The sequence below is a fragment of the Amphiura filiformis genome, chromosome 16 (assembly GCF_039555335.1).
Source record: "Amphiura filiformis chromosome 16, Afil_fr2py, whole genome shotgun sequence".
Classification (NCBI taxonomy): Eukaryota; Metazoa; Echinodermata; class Ophiuroidea; order Amphilepidida; family Amphiuridae; genus Amphiura; species Amphiura filiformis.
Window position 1 is genome coordinate 60,925,232 of NC_092643.1, and position 27,584 is coordinate 60,952,815.

Sequence of the window (27,584 nt, forward strand, 5' to 3'; positions counted from 1 at the left end):
CGGGCCAGTAAACTTCAACAATGCTGGCCCAGCGGGCCACTAGATTTTTGAGCCTGATATAACACTTTAGGAGACAAGATATCAGTGATGGTCATATTTACACAGTTTTCTGCTCTGCCTGTCACTTGAAATTTATATCTTTATTCAATGATTTTTTTGTATAATATTTATATTCTTACTCTTGCGTTGCTAGCAAGTTGGAAATATATGGCCGCTTTTTACGATGATAGTAGGCCTATGTACTACTTAGCTATTCCATGCGCTACATAATTATATCTGATGATGATAGCGATACATAAATACCGCCTAGTTTGAAACTTTTGGAACTAAAAAGGCACTACTACTGACTGAACTTGTGTTAGTGATTACACTCTCTACATTGAGTACATTAAAATGTTAAGGTTTGCTTGACTTTAAGGGCTCGGATAGTGATGTTTCCACATATTTTTTGTGGGACCTGAAAGCACATCAGACATATCGAATTGCATTTTGAAAACAAGGAATATCAAATAATTCTGATTTTTTGATATTTGCGATATGATACACATTGTATGATGACAAATGATTAAAAATTGATATAGATTTTTCCCCAAAAGCACCGACAAAAAAGTTGGGATTTTTTTTGCAGTAGAACATATTGAAAAAGCTGGGCCAGTAAATTTATTGCAGGGCCACTAGATTTGCCATTTCACTGAAACCTAAGTCTGTCCCTGGCCTGATTTGTCAAATAGTGGCTGAAAAGAACAAAAAATGGGTAATTTTGCTGAAAGGTGGGGGGGGGGGCACATCCACCCTGTCCTCCCAGTATTGACACCCATGCCTTTTGATGATGTTCACATTCATAATCTGCAGTAGAAACAGAAAAAACTTTATTTTCCTGCCTAACCTTTGTGCTACTTTTTCAGATAAGTAGGCCAATATTTTTCTCTAGTTTGTGTACTTTCCTCATGTTATTTTACCTAAAAAAACAGTGACCCATTTAACCTTCCTATCTCATCCTGTACAACATCCTATCGGCATCAACTGATCCATCAATTATAAACGTGTATTTTCATCCTCAACCCGTATTAGCATCAATCAGTCTCTCATATGAGGCGTCTACATGCAGGTGATTATTTATAGTAGTTCTTTGTCATCGTAAGTTACATAATTATCAAATGATGCAAAATAATGTTGGTTCAAAGACTTAAAAATAATGTAGGGTTTTGTTCAACAAATTATGAAACATATAACAGGAAATCTGGATCATCCTTGCCCAACAAAACAAGAATGGTGTCTACGATTAAGGGTGATCGACTAACTCTACCTCATATTTTCTATCAGTTATGGCAAGCAGTATATTTAATGAGAGTACATGGCATGAGTATAAATTTTCTAGGTGTTACATGACATGAATTCCTGGAGAGTGAATATAGCCCTCCTCCTTTAAAATACTCAGCAGTGCAATTTATGGCTCTCCTTAATGTTGCTTAAAATTACACCGTATAAATTCTGTCTAGGTGTTGGCATGAATTCCAGGAGGGTGATTATAGCCCTCCTAAAAAGCTTCCCTTCAAAATCTCAGGAGTGGAATTCATGGCTCTCCTTAATGCTGCTTAAAATGGCATAAGTATAACTTGTCTAGGACAGGTGAAACTTGACATGAATTCCAGGAGTGAGTGATTTTAACATTCCTTAAAGACTTCCCTTAAATTCCCAGGAGTCCAATTCATGACTCTCCTTAATACAAGCAGTATGCAATATCCTGATGTATTTTTAACAGCTCTCCTAAAGAAGTATTTCATTTAGAGAGCAATCTACAGCAACCCTGAAATGTCCAGGGGATTACCAATATTTCGTTTGGGTGAGTGGAGGCTATGAACTAAAAAACAACAACTCAATACCAATTTCTAAGAGGTCATTTTTCCTATGAAAAAAAGGCACCCATTTATAAATATTTTGCTCAAATCTAGACCCATTTCTCAAAATGTGGCCATTTTTGAACCTTTTCTCAAAATACAATCAAGTATTTTTTATTTAAAGTCCCTGTTCTTTCATATTTTTCAATTCATTACAATGACCTCCATGCTATCATGTAAGATAAGCATCTGTAACGGCGGTGACACCCCGTATTTTATTTTTTTGTAAGCTTTCCTGTTTCGTATTTTTATTTGTCTTAGTCACGCATTCGCGATCAATTTTCCCTGCCAAATCTTAGCTCACCTTTCTATTTAACATCTCCATCAAAATCCCATGTCCTTATTTATTCCATTTCGTAGTATTTTGCCTTCAAAACCCAAATTTAAACTAGATAAATACTTTCCCACGATCGTCTGTGCAAGTCGCCATTTCAATATTGCGATTGTGCATATAGCGAAGATCCTGCATACACCTTAAGGTCGCGCTACTTGCATTTTTGGAACTCGCTATTTAAATTGCTTTTAAAATTCCTTTTTCTTATTTATTTGTTAAATCACAATTACCCCAACCTTTTGGTCATGTTAGGAACATCTCCCGTTTTTATCTGGACGTTTATTCAAATTTGGAGAGTTCTTCCACCCTTTTCAAAAGTCTTGTTTTTCTGTTTTATCCGCCATCTTCAAATTTAGGCCTACTCCCCATTTGGACAATCAGGAGCCTTCAAGACAGAGTTGTTATTCCATTTAATTCTTTTTATTCCTTTGTTTTTCTTCAGCATGGTCATTGACATAATGAATATTCATGAGATATCATTTTAGACCTTCCAGCACCTTCTCTCTGGAAGCAACCAATCATACCTCTTTATTTTTTCATCCCTTCATGAGCCATAAAGTTCTCGTCCAATCAGAACCTTTCTACCACCTCATTTGCATATGAGAAGTTTTGGAACAAAGGAGGATGAGAACTCCAAAACAATTTGGTAACACTTGTTATCTAGTCTTCAGAGGGACAAGACACACATTTTCAAGTGACTGATTTATTGATTTACTGATTCAAGCAAGTTTGGTCATCCAAACGAGGTATGATTGGTTAATTACAAATGATTAATTAACCCAACCTCTGGATAGGAATTCCTATCCAGATGGTTATTTTGCTGTTTTAATGGCAGAAATGTTTTATTTTTATTTTTAATTGATGATGGATTGTCATCTCGTATTTTGACTTGCTGAAAAGAAATGTTCATTTCTTTTAAAACACCCTTTCATTTTAATCATCACCCGCGAGCTGCAGCCAACAAAACCTTGTTGTGTTTTGTAATGATGATCGATTTTTAAGCTTCCATCAAATACGAGATGAAATGCCATCATCAACATTCTTTTATACATGTCCTCTCCCATTATTTTTGACACCGGTTGGTCAAAAATAATTCCAAAATATTCATAACAATTGTTATGAATTTATACTTAGGTTTTGCATCCATAAAATAGGTCCTTTAATGAGCATGCACAAAGTAAACATCGCCGCATTGTTGTATTCAAACTCGTTTATGGAGACTCACGAAAGTGCACGTACAGCGACCTCTGACCGAGTGATAGTCAGGCAGCCAAGTGTCGAAAATGACATCATTTTTATATAGTCTTGGGCGAGTTTTATTTTCTGCCAAACTTATTTTCGTGCATGTTTAAGGTGAAGGCACCTATATTTATTTTGATCACTTTAAGGTGACAATTCCCCAAAAATATTTAGGTTATGCACTTTGGATTCATTTGGATTCCTTCTGATTCTTTTGGGACTCATCTCTAAATTCATTTTAGGATTCTTTAAGGATTCTTTCCAAATATTAATTTCAGATTTTCTTCTGATTCTTTTAGAAATTTACTTTGGATTTTTCTTAGAAATCTCTTTGGATATTTCTCATGAATTTTCCTTCGCATTAGATTTTTATCCCAAAATTTTATAAAACAAGAAATTCCTTTTAAAAGGAATTGAGGTCTAAAATGGACGATTTATGAAATAATGCAATGGTTTTTGATGCTAAGTGACTAATATTTTTCTTAAAGTGTTATTTATTTATTTCTCTCAGTTTCGTGAGATTTTATGATATAGGAAATGGTTCTCGCAGGGTGTGCGGTTCGAGTTTTGTTTTAATAGGCCTGGAAAGTAGTATCAATTTTCAATGATTATTTCATTGAAGTATTAGCTTCAGGAAAAATATTTCGTCACTTGTCTCTTAAAAATCATATTTATCATACCTTTTTAACAATATTCATCTTCATAAATTACATCGTCCTGTAAACACATTGTGCAATATTTTGTATACCAACTGTGATATCAAAGTTTAATATAATATATATTATGGGTCAAGAAAACTCTCATTTATACGATTCGCATCATTTTACTTTAGGCTTCAAAGTCTCCGCTCCATTTAATATTTATTGAAAATGTGTGATGATGATAATTCAGCCAGAGTATCTATTTGTTGTATCGTTTCACCATCTCTCTGAGATTAATACGTTTGAGATGGTGAATCCTTCGGATAATTTCATGATCACATGACTCTGGCATATTTTATTATCGTCATCACTCATCCTTAATTTTTCCCTTTTACATTCTTTCAGTCCATTTGTTTTCCCTTTTTCTGGCAAATCTCAAATTAGTGTCCTTTATCAAAGTCCTTAGGCAAAACTTCTTTATCCCTCTGCATCTTAGTATTCGATTGGTATTAGTGAGTGAAGCGCCTCACTGGCTCAAGCGCCTTCCTTGCAATGGTGTCAGGAGTGGGATACTTTTCTCTTTTATAGGAAAATAACCAAGCTTAAATGATGAGTAGCGGAGAAGAAGCACTGTCCACACATTCGTTGAGGTCGGGACGACTTATCGGTAGTCAGGAAGTCCGTGCACCTGTAGATAAAGATAAAGATGAGGGAAGAAATGGGAGTCAAAATGATGGTGACACTGAGATACAAGTTACTGGGAGTGGTGGCTGTATGATGGGAATGTCATTTGGACCGTCTAGGGGTTCTAGTACCAGTAGGCCCAAACCCAAAGGCCCTGCGCCGGGGGAAAACACAGAAAATGAAGAGGGAGGGGATAACGCCCCTTTCCTTGATGCTAATGAAGAAAACATCAGTGATAACGAGGGAGATGATATGCCCCAAATGATAAGAGACCTTGTAGAAACAACCGCTCGCAAGAGTATGTCATCAATCCAAACCATGATTCAAAGTTCAATTTCTGAACACATGAACAAGCAGGTACCCCAAGTGGAAAGTACTAGATCTTTTGCTGCTCCCACCCAAGGGTCTGCCCTTTTGGATTTCGCTAGCATAACACCCAAGACCCCTGAGAAAAAAGAGCACAAAGCCAAATTTTCGGTGAAACCCCCAACCTACGATGGGACCACCACCTGGTCAGATTTTCTGATCCAGTTTGAGATGGCGTGCAAACTAAATGATTGGAATTCCAAAGAAAAATTGCTCTGCCTCGGTTGCAGTTTGAAGGAGTGGCTCAAGAAGCCCTGGGAGACGAGACGCCCAAAAACGCCAAAGTTATGATGAATTAGTTAAAGTCCTGACCAAGCGTTTGGAAGCCAAGATCAGGAAGATGTGTTCAGGGCATTATTTGCGTAATCGTGCTCAACAACCCCAGGAAACATATCCAGAATTGGCCCACGCCATAAGGCGGCTGGTGAAGCGAACCTACCCCACCGCTGGCTATGAAATGCAAGACCGCATAGCTCGTGAATACTTCATCGACGCAATTGCGCGTGCAGATGTGAGGGAATGGGTCTGTTTCCGAGAACCGTCCCTATGGACGAGGCCGTACGCATGGCCATCAAAGTAGAGGCTAGGAAATTCCATGAAAACCAGAAAGCCTTTCCTAGCAAGAGGGCAGGGATTAGGGCAATTGATTCTCAACCCCAAGAAAGAAACTTAATGGATCCTCCCCAAATGCAAAAGACTCTGTTGGAAATCCAATCACAAATGAAAAATATCGAAAGTCGAATGTCCGAGCCAAACAGTGCTTCCATTGCAAACAAGTGGGACACATGAAGAGAGACTGCCCCAATCTGTCAAGATATCCAAATCGGGAAATTCCTATAATGGCCCCCCAGACATTCTCATCACCATCACCACAATCAGTTAAACTAGAATCATCCAAACTCGCGGGTCTGAGTAAGGAAACCTTTGAGTCAAAACGACCCTTTGAAAACTTACCTACTAAAAGACAAAGAGAAATAATTACAATTGACAAAGATGGCATTTACATTCAGGGAAAGGTTCAAGAAACCCCACTTTCTTTTCTTATAGATACCGGGGCTGGGGTAACAATAATCAGCCCCAAATCTATAGAAAAATCCCTGAAAAATAAGACCCCTCTCTACAAGGATGATATTCAAATGACATTGGCCGATGGAACAGAATTATACTGCAATGGCAAAGGGCAATTTAACCTTAAAATCAACGGCACACTAATAAACATCACAATACGAAGTTGCAGTATTAGCATCGATGGTATTTTGGGCTGTGACTTGCGTAAACGCCACGAGTGTTGCCTTGATTTTAAAAAGAACGAAATGCTCTTTGACATGCTGCCAAATTCTCCTTACGAGGAAGAAGAAACTCAAGAGTTCCATATTGCCATGTCACAAACCATGACAATACCCGCTGAAAGCGAAATGCTTGTAAAAGCTCATTTTATTCAAACTCCGAAATCTTTAGACCCTGGTATCGTGGAACCTTCCACCAAATTCTCAGAAAAAATACCCTTATTATTGGCAAGAGTCCTCGTCGACCCATCCCAAAAAGAGTTAACCCTGAGAATATTGAACCCTGAGTCAAAAAGAGCAAAGCTCTATGAAAACACAGTCATAGCTACCTTTGAGCCCGTCACTATAGTACCTGTTGAATCCAAATGCGAGACTAAGCAATGTAACTTGATAAAAACAAGTGAAGATGTCATTCCAGAGTATATGAAAGATTTGTGGGACTCATCAAGTGAAGAGTTATGTGAGCAAGACCAAGAGAAATTGAAAAACCTTCTGTTTAAACACATTAACATTTTTGCCAAAAGCAAAACAGACTTGGGGTACACTGACATAGTCCAGCACAAAATCAACACAGGTGATGCCGCCCCCATCAAACAGAATCCTAGGCGTATTCCTATACATCAGAGAAAGTTAGAGGAGGAGCAAGTCCAAAATATGATAGACCAAGGAATTATTGAAGAGAGCACGAGTCCTTGGGCCTCTAACTGTGTCCTAGTCCTCAAGAAAGACAAGAAGACCTATCGATATTGTCTTGATTATCGCCGTTTGAACCAAGTTACTATCCCTGATTCATACGGGCTAAGTCGTATTGGCGACACTTTAGACCGGCTGTCAGGAGCCAAGTGGTTTTCAACTCTTGACCTACAGAGTGGTTACTGGCAAGTAGCTTTGCACCCTGACAGCCGAGAAAAGTGCGCTTTCCATACCACCAAAGGATTATACCAGCCAAAGAGAATTCCTATGGGTTTGGTTTCTGCGACCGCTTCCTTCTCGAGAACTATGGAGAAAGTGTTGCGGGGGGTTACAATGGCAAACCTGTTTAGTTTACTTAGACGATATTATGGTCTATGCCGACAGTGTCGAGCAATCGCTAGAACGCCTAGATGGAGTATTCAATCGCCTAGGTGAAGCTGGTTTAAAGCTCAACCCCAAAAAGTGTAGTTTGCTGAAAAGAAAGGTCCAATACCTAGGCCATCAAGTGTCCAAGAAGGGGTGTCCACCGATCCAGAAAAGATTGAAGTCGTAAAAGACTGGCCCACCCCCAAAAGTGTAACAGATGTACGTAGCTTTCTAGGCACTTGCTCATACTACCGAAAAATACATCAGAAACTTTGGTTACATTGCTAAGCCTTTGCATGTTTTAACAGAAAAGAATAGGTTTTTCCAATGGTCCGAGGAAGCAGATCTAGCCTTCCAAACCTTAAAAGACAAGCTCATTTCAAGTCCTATCCTAGCATACCCAAATGAAGAAGAGCCCTTCATACTAGACTGTGATGCTAGTGGCATTGGTCTTGGTGCCGCTTTTGTCACAAAAACAAGGCGTAACATGAGCGTGTAATAGCATACTACAGTAAGACCCTGAATAAAGCGGAACGCAGTTATTGTGTCACAAGACGAGAACTCTTAGCCATAGTAAGATCCATCAAACACTTCCATCATTACCTCTTAGGAAAGAAATTCCTGGTCAGAACTGATCATGGAGCCCTTAGATGGTTAATGAATTTCAAGAACCCTGAGGCACAAGTTGCCCGTTGGTTAGAAATCTTGGGAAATTATCAATTTGATATTGAGCACAGAGCAGGTCGTTACCACGGTAACGCTGATGGCCTTTCAAGACGGCCATGTGAAGACCAAGCCTGTAAACAATGTCAAAGAATGACTATAAATTCCCAAGAAAAAGCAGTTCACTTACCGGTCAGGCTTCCAAAGGCCGAAGTTGAGATCCCTCTGAGAGAATCCAAAGTGCATAATGGATGTCAAAACCATAATCTTTCTGACCCAAATTCCCCACAGGTACAGGTATCTGCGGTGAGAAAGAATACAAACAGTTCACATAATCAGTGGGTGCAAAATATGTCCCGAGAAGATATGAGAATGACTCAGTTACAGGATCCTATAATTGGAGAAGTACTTAGGAAAATAGAGGCAGATACAGAAGGAGATCCTATTAGGCCAAATAATGAAAGGGAGATAGTCCCTGGTTTGAGGCATCCCAAGTACTTAGATGTATGGGATGACTTGGTTGTTTTAGACGGTGTATTGCACAGACTGTCTACCAGTGATCACTGGGAAAAGAAACCACTAATAGTGTTACCTGAGGCGCTTCGCAGAGGCGCCCTGTTGCAGCTCCACAACGCCCGAGTAGGAGGTCATTTAGGCCGTAAGAAAACCCTCAGGAAAGTCAGGGAACGCTATTATTGGCCAGGTTGTTATAGAGATGTGGTTCAGTGGGTGCGAAACTGCCATGATTGTGTTCAAAAACAAAACCAGAAAAACACAGCAGAGCACCTATGTCATCTCATAACGTAACATCCCGAATGGAGAGAATTTCCATGGATATTTTAGGCCCATTGCCAGAAACGAAAGAAGGCAATCGTTATATGCTGTGCATGGGGATCCTTTCACAAAGTGGATAACTTCTGTACCTATCCCTAACCAGGAAACTGAAACTGTAGTCAAAGCCCTTATAGAGCATGTTATAAGTGTATTCGAGTCCCCAAGGAGATATATACTGACCAAGGGAGAAATTTTGAGTCTAAGTTGTTCAAGGAACTATGTGAATTGTTTGGGATTCAAAAATCCCAAACAAAACAAAATCATGCCCAGTCCAATGAATTCATTGAAGCTTTCAACAAATTTCTAACCCACACTTTATGCTTATATTGTGACAGAAATCAAAAAGATTGGGATGCACACCTTCCCTATATCATGTTAGCATACAGGACTTCAGTGCATGCTAGTACTGGCTATACACCCGCAGAAATGATGTTGGGTTGGAACCCCTGTCTGCCTATTGATATAGTATATGGTGTCCCTCCTGAGAAAGCTGTCACTGATGTGGATGAATTTGTTGAAAACCAACAAGAATACATGAATAAAGTCCATAATGAAGCTCACAAAATGCGCTTGCAGCTAGTGGTAAACAAAAGCGATACTACGACAGAGGTTCAGCAAAAGAAGTGAAACAATTCCGTCCAGGTGACCGAGTATGGTTATACAGACCTAGAAGAGTTGTTGGAAAAAGCCCCAAGTTGCAAAAGAATTGGGAGGGTCCATTTGTCGTAGTAACGCGTTTGAGCCCACTGATCTATCGCATAGGTCAACAATTAAAGAGGGATAAGAAAGACTTAGTGGTCCATGTAGACAAGCTAAAAGAATATTTGGATCAAATCCTTTCAATGATACACAGGAGAGGGCCAAGTCCAAACGCCTGCCCTAACAATGAGAATGAGGTCAACGCCCCACTTACCTCCAATCCCAAGATGTGCAGAACCCTGCTGTGTACCAAGAGCGGTAGAAAAGTCACTCGCCCCAAATGGCTAGGTATCCCTTAAGCTCTATGCTGGTATACTTATGAAGCTTCACACGGATCGGTTAAGTAGATCTATGTTCTTTTGATCTCAGCTTTTGATCTCAGGACTGGTTGGTGCGTCGAGGACTTCTAAGGATCCCAGCATGTTTTGAGCTCCTATACCTAGTAAAAAAAAAAAAAAAAAAAAAAAGAAGATGATTATGAAAGCACATGCTGCCCAAAAAAAAAAAAAAAAAAAAAAATTAAGAACATAGGTCCCAAGCCCCTTTTCTTTTCCTTTATACATTCAGAGATGAAGAGATCGAATGATGGACCAGCCCAGGATGGCAAACGACAGAGGAATTCAGAAGCCACGCTCGAGACGATCGTTGTTTTCACGAAGATTGTACTTATGAGACTGTGAACAAGCCCGCCTTTCGGAGGCATGTGATGAAAAGGCATCAACTATACCATACCTGTAGACATTGTGGAGGAGCAAAAACTAGGTCTATTCAGCAACTGGCCAGACATGAGAGGGGATGCCCACAAGGCCCAAGTACGTCTATTTCCACAATCACCAGATGCATTTCTCCAATCCCAGTAGAATCATCTACTCCATGTTCATCCCCCTGTCCATCGCTGTCCATGTCTCTCGAAGTGAATGAGGAAGAGATGGAAGAATTACTGGAAGAAGAATTACTGGAAGAAGAAGAAGAACAACCAGAAGTTAATACATCACAGTCACCGTCCATTTCTACATGTACATCACCAACGACCCCACCTAGATCATCGCAGCACCCACAGGCCCCCCTCCACCCTATACTGCCGGCCGATCCCCAGTCTCATCTCTATTCCTACCCTGCCTGGGGAGATACACCATCTCCGGGCAGGTGACGTTCGGGGACGAATGCAGATGATGAGAAGAATGACGGACGAAGCCAACTACAGTTTCAGTGAAGGGCCGCCAAGTAGAGTGGGGACGTAACCTGTACAGATTGGTGACGGAGAGAGCTCAACTACCCGGACGGGACTTTGCTGGAGGTGGTGACGGAGGAGATAGAGCCGTTACAACCACCACCTCCAGTACAGCCAAACTTCCAGGCCCACATGGATTATTGGTATAATTAGGCCTAATTTAAAGTATTTCTCCATATCCAATCAGTCATAGGTGAGAAGTCTGGATTTAATTTGGTCCAGGAGTGAGGGAATGGGCGTCCTCCACCGCTTCCAACCGGCACCCCCTTTGTTTTGAATACCAAAGGCGGTTTTGTAAATAATGATTTTTATCAGCTGTTGTTGTAGGTCTAGGTCAACTTCTATATTATAATTGAAATCTAATTTATAAAAATTTTGTGATTTTTATTTTGTACATATTTTGGAAATTGTTTCGAATTATAAGTTCTGAAATTTTGGAATGTAATTTTGTAATCAAAAATTTCAATCATCCAATGAGTGATATTTTGAAGAAAAATGGCGAATAGTTTGTATAGGCCTAGGCCGGATTGTCCATTAGGCCGTTCATAATTTTCGCATATATTTATTTATCCCATCAATTCAAATTTTGAGGTTTGGGCATTTGCCACTGTTTTATTTGTTAGGCCCGCTTTATGCAGCGTTGTCATGGTTTCGAGTCAAAATTCCAAATTCAAATTTAGGAATTTAGGCTAAAAATATTTAATTCCAAATTCGGACAATCATACAACAACAGTTGCATTATCATGTGTGCCATTACAAAATTTTGTATGGCAATATATCATATTCATGAATTATATCTATGTTCTCATTTATTTATGTTTTATATAAATTTTGCAAAAGAAATACAAAAAAGAAAAGGCCCATAATTAAATATTTTATATTTTTATACACTTTCCTTGTCATAAACATACAATATACCTTTATATGTGTAGGTTTAAATATTCAACCACAATCCATTTTTTTTATATCGTCAAAAATAAACAAAAATATTCATTACTCACCTCAATTCCAAATTCAGGTCTGCAGATCACACAGCATGTTTTTGAGTAGCATGCAAAGCTTTAAGGTTGAAATTAAAGATGCAGCAGATTTGTTCCAATTCTTCATAATGTTGTGATCGGTTGGCATGTTGTTTTTCAGATTCTATTTGTGGAACTCTTTTATGCTTTGTTATTGTATTCCCGCATACATGTGCATAGTCTGCACACATGTACAACTGCTCAAATTGTCGTCTGAATTGTGACGTCATCAATTTCGGGTCCCATTTGCGATCAGCTGTTCATGTAAACAAAGATAACAGCTGATCATCTTTTCAATGTTTTTATATTTGGTAACCTATTTGAGCGTCATTACTTGTTGAATATTTTCTCCTAAAAATAATGTACATGCTTTTTATGTTGTATTTTATCTTATGTAAGACCATGCTGAGGAGTTTCGGGGACGAAACAGTTTTTCTGAGCGGAGGGTGTTGTGGCGGTGACACCCGTATTTTATTTTTTTTGTAAGCTTTCCTGTTTCGTATTTTTATTTGTCTTAGTCACGCATTCGCGATCAATTTTCCCTGCCAAATCTTAGCTCACCTTTCTATTTAACATCTCCATCAAAATCCCATGTCCTTATTTATTCCATTTCGGTAGTATTTTGCCTTCAAAACCCAAATTTAAACTAGATAAATACTTTCCCACGATCGTCTGTGCAAGTCGCCATTTCAATATTGCGATTGTGCATAGAGCTTAAGATCCTGCATACACCTTAAGGTCGCGCATGCATTTTTGGAACTCGCTATTTAAATTGCTTTTAAAATTCCTTTTTTTTATTTGTTAAATCACAATTACCCCAACCTTTTTGGTCATGTTAGGAACATCTCCCGTTTTTATCTGGACGTTTATTCAAATTTGGAGAGTTCTTCCACCCTTTTCAAAAGTCTTGTTTTTCTGTTTTATCCGCCATCTTCAAATTTAGGCCTACTCCCCCATTTGGACAATCAGGAGCCTTCAAGACAGAGTTGTTATTCCATTTAATTCTTTTTATTCCTTTGTTTTTCTTCAGCATGGTCATTGACATAATGAATATTCATGAGATATCATTTTAGACCTTCCAGCACCTTCTCTCTGGAAGCAACCAATCATACCTCTTTATTTTTTCATCCCTTCATGAGCCATAAAGTTCTCGTCCAATCAGAACCTTTCTACCACCTCATTTGCATATGAGAAGTTTTGGAACAAAGGAGGATGAGAACTCCAAAACAATTTGGTAACACTTGTTATCTAGTCTTCAGAGGGACAAGACACACATTTTCAAGTGACTGATTTATTGATTTACTGATTCAAGCAAGTTTGGTCATCCAAACGAGGTATGATTGGTTAATTACAAATGATTAATTAACCTAACCTCTGGATAGGAATTCCTATCCAGATGGTTATTTTTGCTGTTTTAATGGCAGAAATGTTTTATTTTTATTTTTAATTGATGATGGATTGTCATCTCGTATTTTGACTTGCTGAAAAGAAATGTTCATTTCTTTTAAAACACCCTTTCATTTTAATCATCACCGGCGAGTTGCAGCCAACAAAACCTTGTTGTGTTTTGTAATGATGATCGATTTTAAGCTTCCATCAAATACGAGATGAAATGCCATCATCAACATTCTTTTATACATGTCCTCTCCCATTATTTTTGACACCGGTTGGTCAAAAATAATTCCAAAATATTCATAACAATTGTTATGAATTTATACTTAGGTTTTGCATCCATAAAATAGGTCCTTTAATGAGCATGCACAAAGTAAACATCGCCGCATTGTTGTATTCGAAACTCGTTTTATGGAGACTCACGAAAGTGCACGTACAGCGACCTCTGACCGAGTGATAGTCAGGCAGCCAAGTGTCGAAAATGACATCATTTTATATAGTCTTGGGCGAGTTTTATTTTCGCCAAACTTATTTTCGTGCATGTTTAAGGTGAAGGCACCTATATTTATTTTGATCACTTTAAGGTGACAATTCCCCAAAAATATTTAGGTTATGCACTTTGGATTCATTTGGATTCCTTCTGATTCTTTTGGGACTCATCTCTAAATTCATTTTAGGATTCTTTAAGGATTCTTTCCAAATATTAATTTCAGATTTTCTTCTGATTCTTTTAGAAATTTACTTTGGATTTTTCTTAGAAATCTCTTTGGATATTTCTCATGAATTTTCCTTCGCATTAGATTTTTATCCCAAAATTTTATAAAACAAGAAATTCCTTTTAAAAGGAATTGAGGTCTAAAAATGGACGCATTTATGAAATAATGCAATGGTTTTTGATGCTAAGTGACGAATATTTTTCTTAAAGTGTTATTTATTTATTTCTCTCAGTTTCGTGAGATTTTATGATATAGGAAATGGTTCCGCAGGGTGTGTAATGGTTCGAGTTTTGTTTTAATAGGCCTGGAAAGTAGTATCAATTTTCAATGATTATTTCATTGAAGTATTAGCTTCAGGAAAAATATTTCGTCACTTGTCTACGAAAAATCATATTTATCGCATACCTTTTTAACAATATTCATCTTCATAAATTACATCGTCCTGTAAACACATTGTGCAATATTTTGTATACCAACTGTGATATCAAAGTTTAATATAATATATATTATGGGTCAAGAAAACTCTCATTTGTACGATTCGCATCATTTTACTTTAGGCTTCAAAGTCTCCGTCTCCATTTAATATTTATTGAAAATGTGTGATGATGATAATTCAGCCAGAGTATCTATTTGTTGTATCGTTTCACCATCTCTCTGAGATTAATACGTTACGAGATGGTGAATCCTTCGGATAATTTCATGATCACATGACTCTGGCATATTTTATTATCGTCATCACTCATCCTTAATTTTTCCCTTTTTACATTCTTTCAGTCCATTTGTTTTCCCTTTTTCTGGCAAATCTCAAATTAGTGTCCTTTATCAAAGTCCTTAGGCAAAACTTCTTTATCCCTCTGCATCTTAGTATTCGATTGGTATTAGTGAGTGAAGCGCCCTCACTGGCTCGCGTCTTCCTTGCAATGGTGTCAGGAGTGGGATACTTTTTCTCTTTTTATTGGAAAATACCGCAAGCGAAATGATGAGTAGCGGAGAAGAAGCACTGTCCACACATTCGTTGAGGTCGGGACGACTTATCGGTAGTCAGGAAGTCCGTGCACCTGTAGATAAAGATAAAGATGAGGGAAGAAATGGGAGTCAAAATGATGGTGACACTGAGATACAAGTTACTGGGAGTGGTGGCTGTATGATGGGAATGTCATTTGGACCGTCAGGGGTTCTAGTACCAGTAGGCCCAAACCCAAAGGCCCTGCCCGGCCGAAAACACAGAAAATGAAGAGGGAGGGGATAACGCCCCTTTCCTTGATGCTAATGAAGAAAACATCAGTGATAACGAGGGAGATGATATGCCCCAAATGATAAGAGACCTTGTAGAAACAACCGTTCGCAAGAGTATGTCATCAATCCAAACCATGATTCAAAGTTCAATTTCTGAACACATGAACAAGCAGGTACCCCAAGTGGAAAGTACTAGATCTTTTGCTGCTCCCACCCAAGGGTCTGCCCTTTTGGATTTCGCTAGCATAACACCCAAGACCCCTGAGAAAAAAAGAGCACAAAGCCAAATTTTCGGTGAAACCCCCAACCTACGATGGGACCACCACCTGGTCAGATTTTCTGATCCAGTTTGAGATGGCGTGCAAACTAAATGATTGGAATTCCAAAGAAAAATTGCTCTGCCTCGGTTGCAGTTTGAAGGGAGTGGCTCAAGAAGCCCTGGGAGACGTGAGCGTCCAAAAACGTCAAAGTTATGATGAATTAGTTAAAGTCCTGACCAAGCGTTTCGAAGCCAAGATCAGGAAGATGTGTTCAGGGCATTATTGCGTAATCGTGCTCAACAACCCCAGGAAACATATCCAGAATTGGCCCACGCCATAAGGCGGCTGGTGAAGCGAACCTACCCCACCGCTGGCTATGAAATGCAAGACCGCATAGCTCGTGAATACTTCATCGACGCAATTTGCGGCGTGCAGATGTGAGGGAATGGGTCTGTTTCGAGAACCGTCCCTCTATGGACGAGGCCGCACGCATGGCCATCAAAGTAGAGGCTAGGAAATTCCATGAAAACCAGAAAGCCTTTCCTAGCAAGAGGGCAGGGATTAGGGCAATTGATTCTCAACCCCAAGAAAGAAACTTAATGGATCCTCCCCAAATGCAAAAGACTCTGTTGGAAATCCAATCACAAATGAAAAATATCGAAAGCGAATGTCCGGAGCCAAACAGTGCTTCCATTGCAAACAAGTGGGACACATGAAGAGAGACTGCCCCAATCTGTCAAGATATCCAAATCGGGGAAATTCCTATAATGGCCCCCCCAGACATTCTCATCACCATCACCACAATCAGTTAAACTAGAATCATCCAAACTCGCGGGTCTGAGTAAGGAAACCTTTGAGTCAAAACGACCCTTTGAAAACTTACCTACTAAAAGACAAAGAGAAATAATTACAATTGACAAAGATGGCATTTACATTCAGGGAAAGGTTCAAGAAACCCCACTTTCTTTTCTTATAGATACCGGGGCTGGGGTAACAATAATCAGCCCCGAAATCTATAGAAAAATCCCTGAAAAAATAAGACCCCCTCTCTACAAGGATGATATTCAAATGACATTGGCCGATGGAACAGAATTATACTGCAATGGCAAAGGGCAATTTAACCTTAAAATCAACGGCACACTAATAAACATCACAATACGAGTTGCGAGTATTAGCATCGATGGTATTTTGGGCTGTGACTTTCTTAAAAGCCACGAGTGTTGCCTTGATTTTAAAAAGAACGAAATGCTCTTTGACATGCTGCCAAATTCTCCTTACGAGGAAGAAGAAACTCAAGAGTTCCATATTGCCATGTCACAAACCATGACAATACCCGCTGAAAGCTTAAATGCTTGTAAAAGCTCATTTTATTCAAACTCCAAATCTTTAGACCCTGGTATCGTGGAACCTTCCACCAAATTCTCAGAAAAAATACCCTTATTATTGGCAAGAGTCCTCGTCGACCCATCCCAAAAAGAGTTAACCCTGAGAATATTGAACCCTGAGTCAAAAAGAGCAAAGCTCTATGAAAACACAGTCATAGCTACCTTTGAGCCCGTCACTATAGTACCTGTTGAATCCAAATGCGAGACTAAGCAATGTAACTTGATAAAAACAAGTGAAGATGTCATTCCAGAGTATATGAAAGATTTGTGGGACTCATCAAGTGAAGAGTTATGTGAGCAAGACCAAGAGAAATTGAAAAACCTTCTGTTTAAACACATTAACATTTTTGCCAAAAGCAAAACAGACTTGGGGTACACTGACATAGTCCAGCACAAAATCAACACAGGTGATGCCGCCCCCATCAAACAGAATCCTAGGCGTATTCCTATACATCAGAGAAAGTTAGAGGAGGAGCAAGTCCAAAATATGATAGACCAAGGAATTATTGAAGAGAGCACGAGTCCTTGGGCCTCTAACTGTGTCCTAGTCCTCAAGAAAGACAAGAAGACCTATCGATATTGTCTTGATTATCGCCGTTTGAACCAAGTTACTATCCCTGATTCATACGGGCTAAGTCGTATTGTTGACACTTTAGAGCGGCTGTCAGGAGCCAAGTGGTTTTCAACTCTTGACCTACAGAGTGGTTACTGGCAAGTAGCTTTGCACCCTGACAGCCGAGAAAAGTGCGCTTTCCATACCACCAAAGGATTATACCAGCCAAAGAGAATTCCTATGGGTTTGGTTTCTGCGACCGCTTCCTTCTCGAGAACTATGGAGAAAGTGTTGCGGGGGTTACAATGGCAAACCTGTTTAGTTTACTTAGACGATATTATGGTCTATGCCGACAGTGTCGAGCAATCGCTAGAACGCCTAGATGGAGTATTCAATCGCCTAGGTGAAGCTGGTTTAAAGCTCAACCCCAAAAAGTGTAGTTTGCTGAAAAGAAAGGTCCAATACCTAGGCCATCAAGTGTCCGAAGAAGGGGTGTCCACCGATCCAGAAAAGATTGAAGTCGTAAAAGACTGGCCCACCCCCAAAAGTGTAACAGATGTACGTAGCTTTCTAGGCACTTGCTCATACTACCGAAAATACATCAGAAACTTTGGTTACATTGCTAAGCCTTTGCATGTTTTAACAGAAAAGAATAGGTTTTTCCAATGGTCCGAGGAAGCAGATCTAGCCTTCCAAACCTTAAAAGACAAGCTCATTTCAAGTCCTATCCTAGCATACCCAAATGAAGAAGATCCCTTCATACTAGACTGTGATGCTAGTGGGATTGGGCTTGGTGGCGTTATGACACAAAAACAAGGCGAACATGAGCGTGTAATAGCATACTACAGTAAGACCCTGAATAAAGCGGAACGCAGTTATTGTGTCACAAGACGAGAACTCTTAGCCATAGTAAGATCCATCAAACACTTCCATCATTACCTCTTAGGAAAGAAATTCCTGGTCAGAACTGATCATGGAGCCCTTAGATGGTTAATGAATTTCAAGAACCCTGAGGCACAAGTTGCCCGTTGGTTAGAAATCTTGGGAAATTATCAATTTGATATTGAGCACAGAGCAGGTCGTTACCACGTAGTAACGCTGATGGCCTTTCAAGACGGCCATGTGAAGACCAAGCCTGTAAACAATGTCAAAGAATGACTATAAATTCCCAAGAAAAAGCAGTTCACTTACCGGTCAGGCTTCCAAAGGCAAGTTGAGATCCCTCTGAGAGAATCCAAAGTGCATAATGGATGTCAAAACCATAATCTTTCTGACCCAAATTCCCCACAGGTACAGGTATCTGCGGTGAGAAAGAATACAAACAGTTCACATAATCAGTGGGTGCAAAATATGTCCCGAGAAGATATGAGAATGACTCAGTTACAGGATCCTATAATTGGAGAAGTACTTAGGAAAATAGAGGCAGATACAGAAGGAGATCCTATTAGGCCAAATAATGAAAGGGAGATAGTCCTGGTTTGAGGCATCCCAAGTACTTAGATGTATGGGATGACTTGGTTGTTTTAGACGGTGTATTGCACAGACTGTCTACCAGTGATCACTGGGAAAAGAAACCACTAATAGTGTTACCTGAGGAGCTTCGCAGAGGCGCCCTGTTGCAGCTCCACAACGCCCGAGTAGGAGGTCATTTAGGCCGTAAGAAAACCCTCAGGAAAGTCAGGGAACGCTATTATTGGCCAGGTTGTTATAGAGATGTGGTTCAGTGGGTGCGAAACTGCCATGATTGTGTTCAAAAACAAAAACCAGAAAAACACAGCAGAGCACCTATGTCATCTCATAACGTAACATCCCGAATGGAGAGAATTTCCATGGATATTTTAGGCCCATTGCCAGAAACGAAAGAAGGCAATCGTTATATGCTGTGCATGGGGGATCCTTTCACAAAGTGGATAACTTCTGTACCTATCCCTAACCAGGAAACTGAAACTGTAGTCAAAGCCCTTATAGAGCATGTTATAAGTGTATTCGGAGTCCCCAAGGAGATATATACTGACCAAGGGAGAAATTTTGAGTCTAAGTTGTTCAAGGAACTATGTGAATTGTTTGGGATTCAAAAATCCCGTACTGTGCCTTATCATGCCCAGTCCAATGGATTCATTGAAGCTTTCAACAAATTTCTAACCCACACTTTGCGTTTATATTGTGACAGAAATCAAAAAGATTGGGATGCACACCTTCCCTATATCATGTTAGCATACAGGACTTCAGTGCATGCTAGTACTGGCTATACACCCAGAGAAATGATGTTGGGTTGGAACCCCTGTCTGCCTATTGATATAGTATATGGTGTCCCTCCTGAGAAAGCTGTCACTGATGTGGATGAATTTGTTGAAAACCAACAAGAATACATGAATAAAGTCCATAATGAAGCCCGCCAAAATGCGCTTGCAGCTAGTGGTAAACAAAAGCGATACTACGACAGAGGTTCAGCAAAAGAAGTGAAACAATTCCGTCCAGGTGACCGAGTATGGTTATACAGACCTAGAAGAGTTGTTGGAAAAAGCCCCAAGTTGCAAAAGAATTGGGAGGGTCCATTTGTCGTAGTAACGCGTTTGAGCCCACTGATCTATCGCATAGGTCAACAATTAAAGAGGGATAAGAAAGACTTAGTGGTCCATGTAGACAAGCTAAAAGAATATTTGGATCAAATCCCTTTCAATGATACACAGGGAGAGGGCCAAGTCCAAACGCCCTGCCCTAACAATGAGAATGAGGTCAACGTCCTACTTACCTCCAATCCCGCATGTGCAGAACCCCTGCTGTGTACCCGCAGCGGTAGAAAAGTCACTCGCCCCAAATGGCTAGGTATCCCTTAAGCTCTATGCTGGTATACTTATGAAGCTTCACACGGATCGGTTAAGTAGATCTATGTTCTTTTGATCTCAGCTTTTGATCTCAGGACTGGTTGGTGCGTCGAGGACTTCTAAGGATCCCAGCATGTTTTGAGCTCCTATACCTAGTTAAAAAAAAAAAAAAAAAAAAAAAAAAAAATTATGAAAGCACATGCTGCCCATAAAAAAAAAAAAAAAAAAAAAAAAATTAAGAACATAGGTCCCAAGCCCCTTTTCTTTTCCTTTATACATTCAGTAGATGAAGAGATCGAATGATGGACCAGCCCAGGATGGCAAACGACAGAGGAATTCAGAAGCCACGTTCGAGACGTATCGTTGTTTTCACGAAGATTGTACTTATGAGACTGTGAACAAGCCCGCCTTTCGGAGGCATGTGATGAAAAGGCATCAACTATACCATACCTGTAGACATTGTGGAGGAGCAAAAACTAGGTCTATTCAGCAACTGGCCAGACATGAGAGGGGATGCCCACAAGGCCCAAGTACGTCTATTTCCACAATCACCAGATGCATTTCTCCAATCCCAGTAGAATCATCTACTCCATGTTCATCCCCCTGTCCATCGCTGTCCATGTCTCTCGAAGTGAATGAGGAAGAGATGGAAGAATTACTGGAAGAAGAATTACTGGAAGAAGAAGAAGAACAACCAGAAGTTAATACATCACAGTCACCGTCCATTTCTACATGTACATCACCAACGACCCCACCTAGATCATCGCAGCACCCACAGGCCCCCCCTCCACCCTATACTCGTCGGCCGATCCCCAGTCTCATCTCTATTCCTACCCTGCCTGGGGAGATACACCATCTCCGGGCAGGTGACGTTCGGGGACGAATGCAGATGATGAGAAGAATGACGGACGAAGCCAACTACAGTTTCAGTGAAGGGCCGCCAAGTAGAGTGGGACGTAACCTGTACAGATTGGTGACGGAGAGAGCTCAACTACCCGACGGGACTTTGCTGGAGGTGGTGACGGAGGAGATAGAGCCGTTACAACCACCACCTCCAGTACAGCCAAACTTCCAGGCCCACATGGATTATTGGTATAATTAGGCCTAATTTAAAGTATTTCTCCATATCCAATCAGTCATAGGTGAGAAGTCTGGATTTAATTTGGTCCAGGAGTGAGGGAATGGGCGTCCTCCACCGCTTCCAACCGTCACCCCCTTTGTTTTGAATACCAAAGGCGGTTTTGTAAATAATGATTTTTATCAGCTGTTGTTGTAGGTCTAGGTCAACTTCTATATTATAATTGAAATCTAATTTATAAAAATTTTGTGATTTTTATTTTGTACATATTTTGGAAATTGTTTCGAATTATAAGTTCTGAAATTTTGGAATGTAATTTTGTAATCAAAAATTTCAATCATCCAATGAGTGATATTTTGAAGAAAAATGGCGAATAGTTTGTATAGGCCTATGTCGGATTGTCCATTAGGCCGTTCATAATTTTCGCATATATTTATTTATCCCATCAATTCAAATTTTGAGGTTTGGGCATTTGCCACTGTTTTATTTGTTAGGCCCGCTTTATGCAGCGTTGTCATGGTTTCGAGTCAAAATTCCAAATTCAAATTTAGGAATTTAGGCTAAAAATATTTAATTCAAATTAGGACAATCATACAACAACAGTTGCATTATCATGTGTGCCATTACAAAATTTTGTATGGCAATATATCATATTCATGAATTATATCTATGTTCTCATTTATTTATGTTTTATATAAATTTTGCAAAAGAAATACAAAAAAGAAAAGGCCCATAATTAAATATTTTATATTTTTATACACTTTCCTTGTCATAAACATACAATATACCTTTATATGTGTAGGTTTAAATATTCAACCACAATCCATTTTTTTTATATCGTCAAAATAAACAAAAATATTCATTACTCACCTCAATTCCAAATTCAGGTCTGCAGATCACACAGCATGTTTTTGAGTAGCATGCAAAGCTTTAAGGTTGAAATTAAAGATGCAGCAGATTTGTTCCAATTCTTCATAATGTTGTGATCGGTTGGCATGTTGTTTTTCAGATTCTATTTGTGGAACTCTTTTATGCTTTGTTATTGTATTCCCGCATACATGTGCATAGTCTGCACACATGTACAACTGCTCAAATTGTCGTCTGAATTGTGGCGTCATCAATTTGGTCCCATTTGCGATCAGCTGTTCATGTAAACAAAGATAACAGCTGATCATCTTTTCAATGTTTTTATATTTGGTAACCTATTTGAGCGTCATTACTTGTTGAATATTTTCTCCTAAAAATAATGTACATGCTTTTTATGTTGTATTTTATCTTATGTGAGACCATGCTGAGGAGTTTCGGGGACGAAACAGTTTTTCTGAGCGGAGGGTGTTGTAACGGCGGTGACACCCCGTATTTTATTTTTTTGTAAGCTTTCCTGTTTCGTATTTTTATTTGTCTTAGTCACGCATTCGCGATCAATTTTCCCTGCCAAATCTTAGCTCACCTTTCTATTTAACATCTCCATCAAAATCCCATGTCCTTATTTATTCCATTTCGGTAGTATTTTGCCTTCAAAACCCAAATTTAAACTAGATAAATACTTTCCCACGATCGTCTGTGCAAGTCGCCATTTCAATATTGCGATTGTGCATAGAGCTAAGATCCTGCATACACCTTAAGTTGTCGCGCTATGCATTTTTGGAACTCGCTATTTAAATTGCTTTTAAAATTCCTTTTTCTTATTTATTTGTTAAATCACAATTACCCCAACCTTTTTGGTCATGTTAGGAACATCTCCCGTTTTTATCTGGACGTTTATTCAAATTTGGAGAGTTCTTCCACCCTTTTCAAAAGTCTTGTTTTTCTGTTTTATCCGCCATCTTCAAATTTAGGCCTACTCACCCATTTGGACAATCAGGAGCCTTCAAGACAGAGTTGTTATTCCATTTAATTCTTTTTATTCCTTTGTTTTTCTTCAGCATGGTCATTGACATAATGAATATTCATGAGATATCATTTTAGACCTTCCAGCACCTTCTCTCTGGAAGCAACCAATCATACCTCTTTATTTTTTCATCCCTTCATGAGCCATAAAGTTCTCGTCCAATCAGAACCTTTCTACCACCTCATTTGCATATGAGAAGTTTTGGAACAAAGGAGGATGAGAACTCCAAAACAATTTGGTAACACTTGTTATCTAGTCTTCAGAGGGACAAGACACACATTTTCAAGTGACTGATTTATTGATTTACTGATTCAAGCAAGTTTGGTCATCCAAACGAGGTATGATTGGTTAATTACAAATGATTAATTAACCTAACCTCTGGATAGGAATTCCTATCCAGATGGTTATTTTGCTGTTTTAATGGCAGAAATGTTTTATTTTTATTTTAATTGATGATGGATTGTCATCTCGTATTTTGACTTGCTGAAAAGAAATGTTCATTTCTTTTAAAACACCCTTTCATTTTAATCATCACCGGCGAGTTGCAGCCAACAAAACCTTGTTGTGTTTTGTAATGATGATCGATTTTTAAGCTTCCATCAAATACGAGATGAAATGCCATCATCAACATTCTTTTATACATGTCCTCTCCCATTATTTTTGACACGGTTGGTCAAAAATAATTCCAAAATATTCATAACAATTGTTATGAATTTATACTTAGGTTTTGCATCCATAAAATAGGTCCTTTAATGAGCATGCACAAAGTAAACATCGCCGCATTGTTGTATTCGAAACTCGTTTTATGGAGACTCACGAAAGTGCACGTACAGCGACCTCTGACCGAGTGATAGTCAGGCAGCCAAGTGTCGAAAATGACATCATTTTTATATAGTCTTGGGTAGTTTTATTTTCGCCAAACTTATTTTCGTGCATGTTTAAGGTGAAGGCACCTATATTTATTTTGATCACTTTAAGGTGACAATTCCCCAAAAATATTTAGGTTATGCACTTTGGATTCATTTGGATTCCTTCTGATTCTTTTGGGACTCATCTCTAAATTCATTTTAGGATTCTTTAAGGATTCTTTCCAAATATTAATTTCAGATTTTCTTCTGATTCTTTTAGAAATTTACTTTGGATTTTTCTTAGAAATCTCTTTGGATATTTCTCATGAATTTTCCTTCGCATTAGATTTTTATCCCAAAATTTTATAAAACAAGAAATTCCTTTTAAAAGGAATTGAGGTCTAAAAATGGACGCATTTATGAAATAATGCAATGGTTTTTGATGCTAAGTGACGAATATTTTTCTTAAAGTGTTATTTATTTATTTCTCTCAGTTTCGTGAGATTTTATGATATAGGAAATGGTTCCCGCAGGGTGTGCGGTTCCGAGTTTTGTTTTAATAGGCCTGGAAAGTAGTATCAATTTTCAATGATTATTTCATTGAAGTATTAGCTTCAGGAAAAATATTTCGTCACTTGTCTACGAAAAATCATATTTATCGCATACCTTTTTAACAATATTCATCTTCATAAATTACATCGTCCTGTAAACACATTGTGCAATATTTTGTATACCAACTGTGATATCAAAGTTTAATATAATATATATTATGGGTCAAGAAAACTTTAATTTGTACGATTAGCATCATTTTACTTTAGGCTTCAAAGTCTCCGTCTCCATTTAATATTTATTGAAAATGTGTGATGATGATAATTCAGCCAGAGTATCTATTTGTTGTATCGTTTCACCATCTCTCTGAGATTAATACGTTCTGAGATGGTGAATCCTTCGGATAATTTCATGATCACATGACTCTGGCATATTTTATTATCGTCATCACTCATCCTTAATTTTTTTCTTTTTTTTTTTTTTCAGTCCATTTGTTTTCCCTTTTTCTGGCAAATCTCAAATTAGTGTCCTTTATCAAAGTCCTTAGGCAAAACTTCTTTATCCCTCTGCATCTTAGTATTCGATTGGTATTAGTGAGTGAAGCGCCCTCACTGGCTCGCGTCTTCCTTGCACATCCATAGGGCTAAGCTATTGATGAGATATAAAGTAAGAGCCATTGCATGTTTTCATATGGTGCTGGTCGTATTGTCTTTGTACTAGAGATAACATCCTTTTACCACTACTCATCATTATTTGCTTGGGGCAAGGATGGAGAGCCACTGTTCATGTATCTGTGATGGGATTCTGTCAAATAAGATGGAAGTCGGCGAAGTCCACTTTTTCGTTCTTACTTACTGTATTAATGCTCTGCGTGCTAGCCATGCGCTTCAACAGAAAAAGTTGGAAGTTTTGAAATATTATCTCTAAATATCAAGAGCTATCTTAAGAACTACTGAACCAATACTAGGCTTGTTTGTACTCATTTTAATGCATTTTTCAAGCTGATTCCAAATATGGTCATGAAAATTTACATTTCTGAAATTTTTTAATTTTTTAATTTTTTTTGAAACATGTCGTCTGCAGTCGACACCAGCGTGAAGTGAGTTAAAAACAATTTAGTGGTGTAGTCATCCGATTGGGGAGGGGGAAACTGCGACTGATTGAAGGGTACTGGTGGGTCTGATTGAGGGACACTTTGTCTGATTGAGGGACACGGATTGTTTGTTGGTAATTTGCTATATAATTTGTCAAATTTTGACTCTGATAAGGGGAGGGAGCCTGCCCCTATGACATTATGCCACTGATGACAATTGTCAGTGTTTTGGCTTATATGTGTGTTTTTATTTTATTCATTCCATCTATGTATTTCATCAAAATCACAGAAAAGTGGTTAACATTTAATGTATACAGGATATCAAAAAAAAGAGGTTACATGTAGAAAATGAACCCTCTACATTTTGCGGTGGTAGAAGAAACTAATGTATTTTTTTCAGATATTGATTCATCCTTGCTGTGTGTGTCTGCTAAAGTTTCAACTCCATATCTTGAAAGCAACTTATGAGCTATAAGCGGCATCAGTAACAATTGTGACTGACCATTAAAATATCGAAAGTAACGAAAGTTGAACACAGGCATACATTTGTTTTCCAAAATGTGACCTTTTTGAAAACAACGCTTCTCCTGTAGCCTTTAATCCTATAAGGAGAATTTTAAAAGTCATGTTCAAACATTTCACATAATTATATTGAATGCTTTGTGAATTCTTCTTCCAAATTTGGTCCTCGTTTGGTTACATTTTAACACAATTATGCTAAGAAAGTGGACCTTTTGTAGGGCACTTCCATGCACCTGCCTGGTTACAGGTCTGAGAAACCCCACCATAGAAAAAAATTGTCGAAACATATCAAAATCCTTGCTTTGTATTTTGAGAAAAGGGCCAAAAAACACTACATTTTCAGAATGAATGGAGCAAAATCTTTATAAATGGGTGTCTTTTTTTCAGGAAATAATTATTACCTCATAGAAATGGGTACATTCTTGAGTGCATATATTTCTGAAAATTCAATAAATCCAACAAATGACCTGTTTTGTTTCATCATATAGGTCAGGATAAAGTTCAAGTGGTAAATGGTAGTAGACTGCAGGAGTATTTATCTATGGAATCAGTATGGCTTGTTTTCCAAAGCTATATACATCTCGTACTGGTTGGTTGTTTTCCATTGATTTATTCTAATGGTCATTCTATGCACACACTTATGATCTCACACCACCAAATCAGAGTCCCATAGAGATATGTGCTAAATTTGCCTTAAGAAAACGTCATTTTTCTTCACAGGAGCGACTCAGTTTTAAGCGACAGCTATGATGGTTGAAATCAGCCCTTGCCTGATCCCTCTGGCTGGGAAAAAATATAGGTTGACGGTCATTTTTTTTTACGACTGGCCCTCGAAGTCTACGATGTTTGGGAATTGCCTATTTTACAGGCAAAACCATGCCAGTGTTTCTGTAAAGAAAAGGCTGCTTAAAATCATTAAAAGTTATTTGATCTCGCCCATCTGTGGTACACTTGCAGGAAATAATATTACTAATCATGACCAATCCAAATTTGGCTAAAATTATGCACATTTCTGCTCATTTTAATGCTTAAATTAAGAAACTAAGAAGTGAAATTAAGGGCACAGCGATATAATTCTATTTGGTGGTGTGAAATCTGTTATGTGACTTTTGTTGTGTCCATTGGATTGAAAGATGATATCATGGACAAAAATGTTAGGCAAATAAATGATGTCGATTTGTATTATATTTATCTCTCACTCTCTACATCTTCCCCTCTTTCTTTCCCATATTTGTCTCTCTCTCCTTTGCCTCTATATACCCCACTGCTTTCCGTTTCTCTCT

At 38.7% G+C, this 27,584-nt stretch overlaps 3 long non-coding RNA genes across 6 annotated transcripts in view; 1 reads left to right on the forward strand and 2 right to left on the reverse strand.

Moving 5' to 3' along the window:
* Positions 1–27,584, forward strand: part of LOC140136297 (uncharacterized) — a 272,880-nt gene that overhangs the window by 96,400 nt on the left and 148,896 nt on the right. The window lies entirely within an intron of this gene.
* LOC140136293 (uncharacterized) lies at positions 4,717–12,646 on the reverse strand. Of its 2 annotated transcripts, XR_011856639.1 has the most exons (4): positions 12,515–12,646; positions 11,936–12,209; positions 8,361–8,471; positions 4,717–4,800 (listed from the first exon to the last, which is right to left on the reverse strand). It is a non-coding gene; the product is annotated as an uncharacterized lncRNA (long non-coding RNA). The 2 variants fall into 2 exon arrangements; XR_011856638.1 differs by lacking the exon at positions 11,936–12,209.
* Positions 14,352–23,007, reverse strand: LOC140136294 (uncharacterized). Its single transcript, XR_011856641.1, has 4 exons — positions 22,849–23,007; positions 20,248–20,472; positions 18,687–18,795; positions 14,352–15,119 (listed from the first exon to the last, which is right to left on the reverse strand). It is a non-coding gene; the product is annotated as an uncharacterized lncRNA (long non-coding RNA).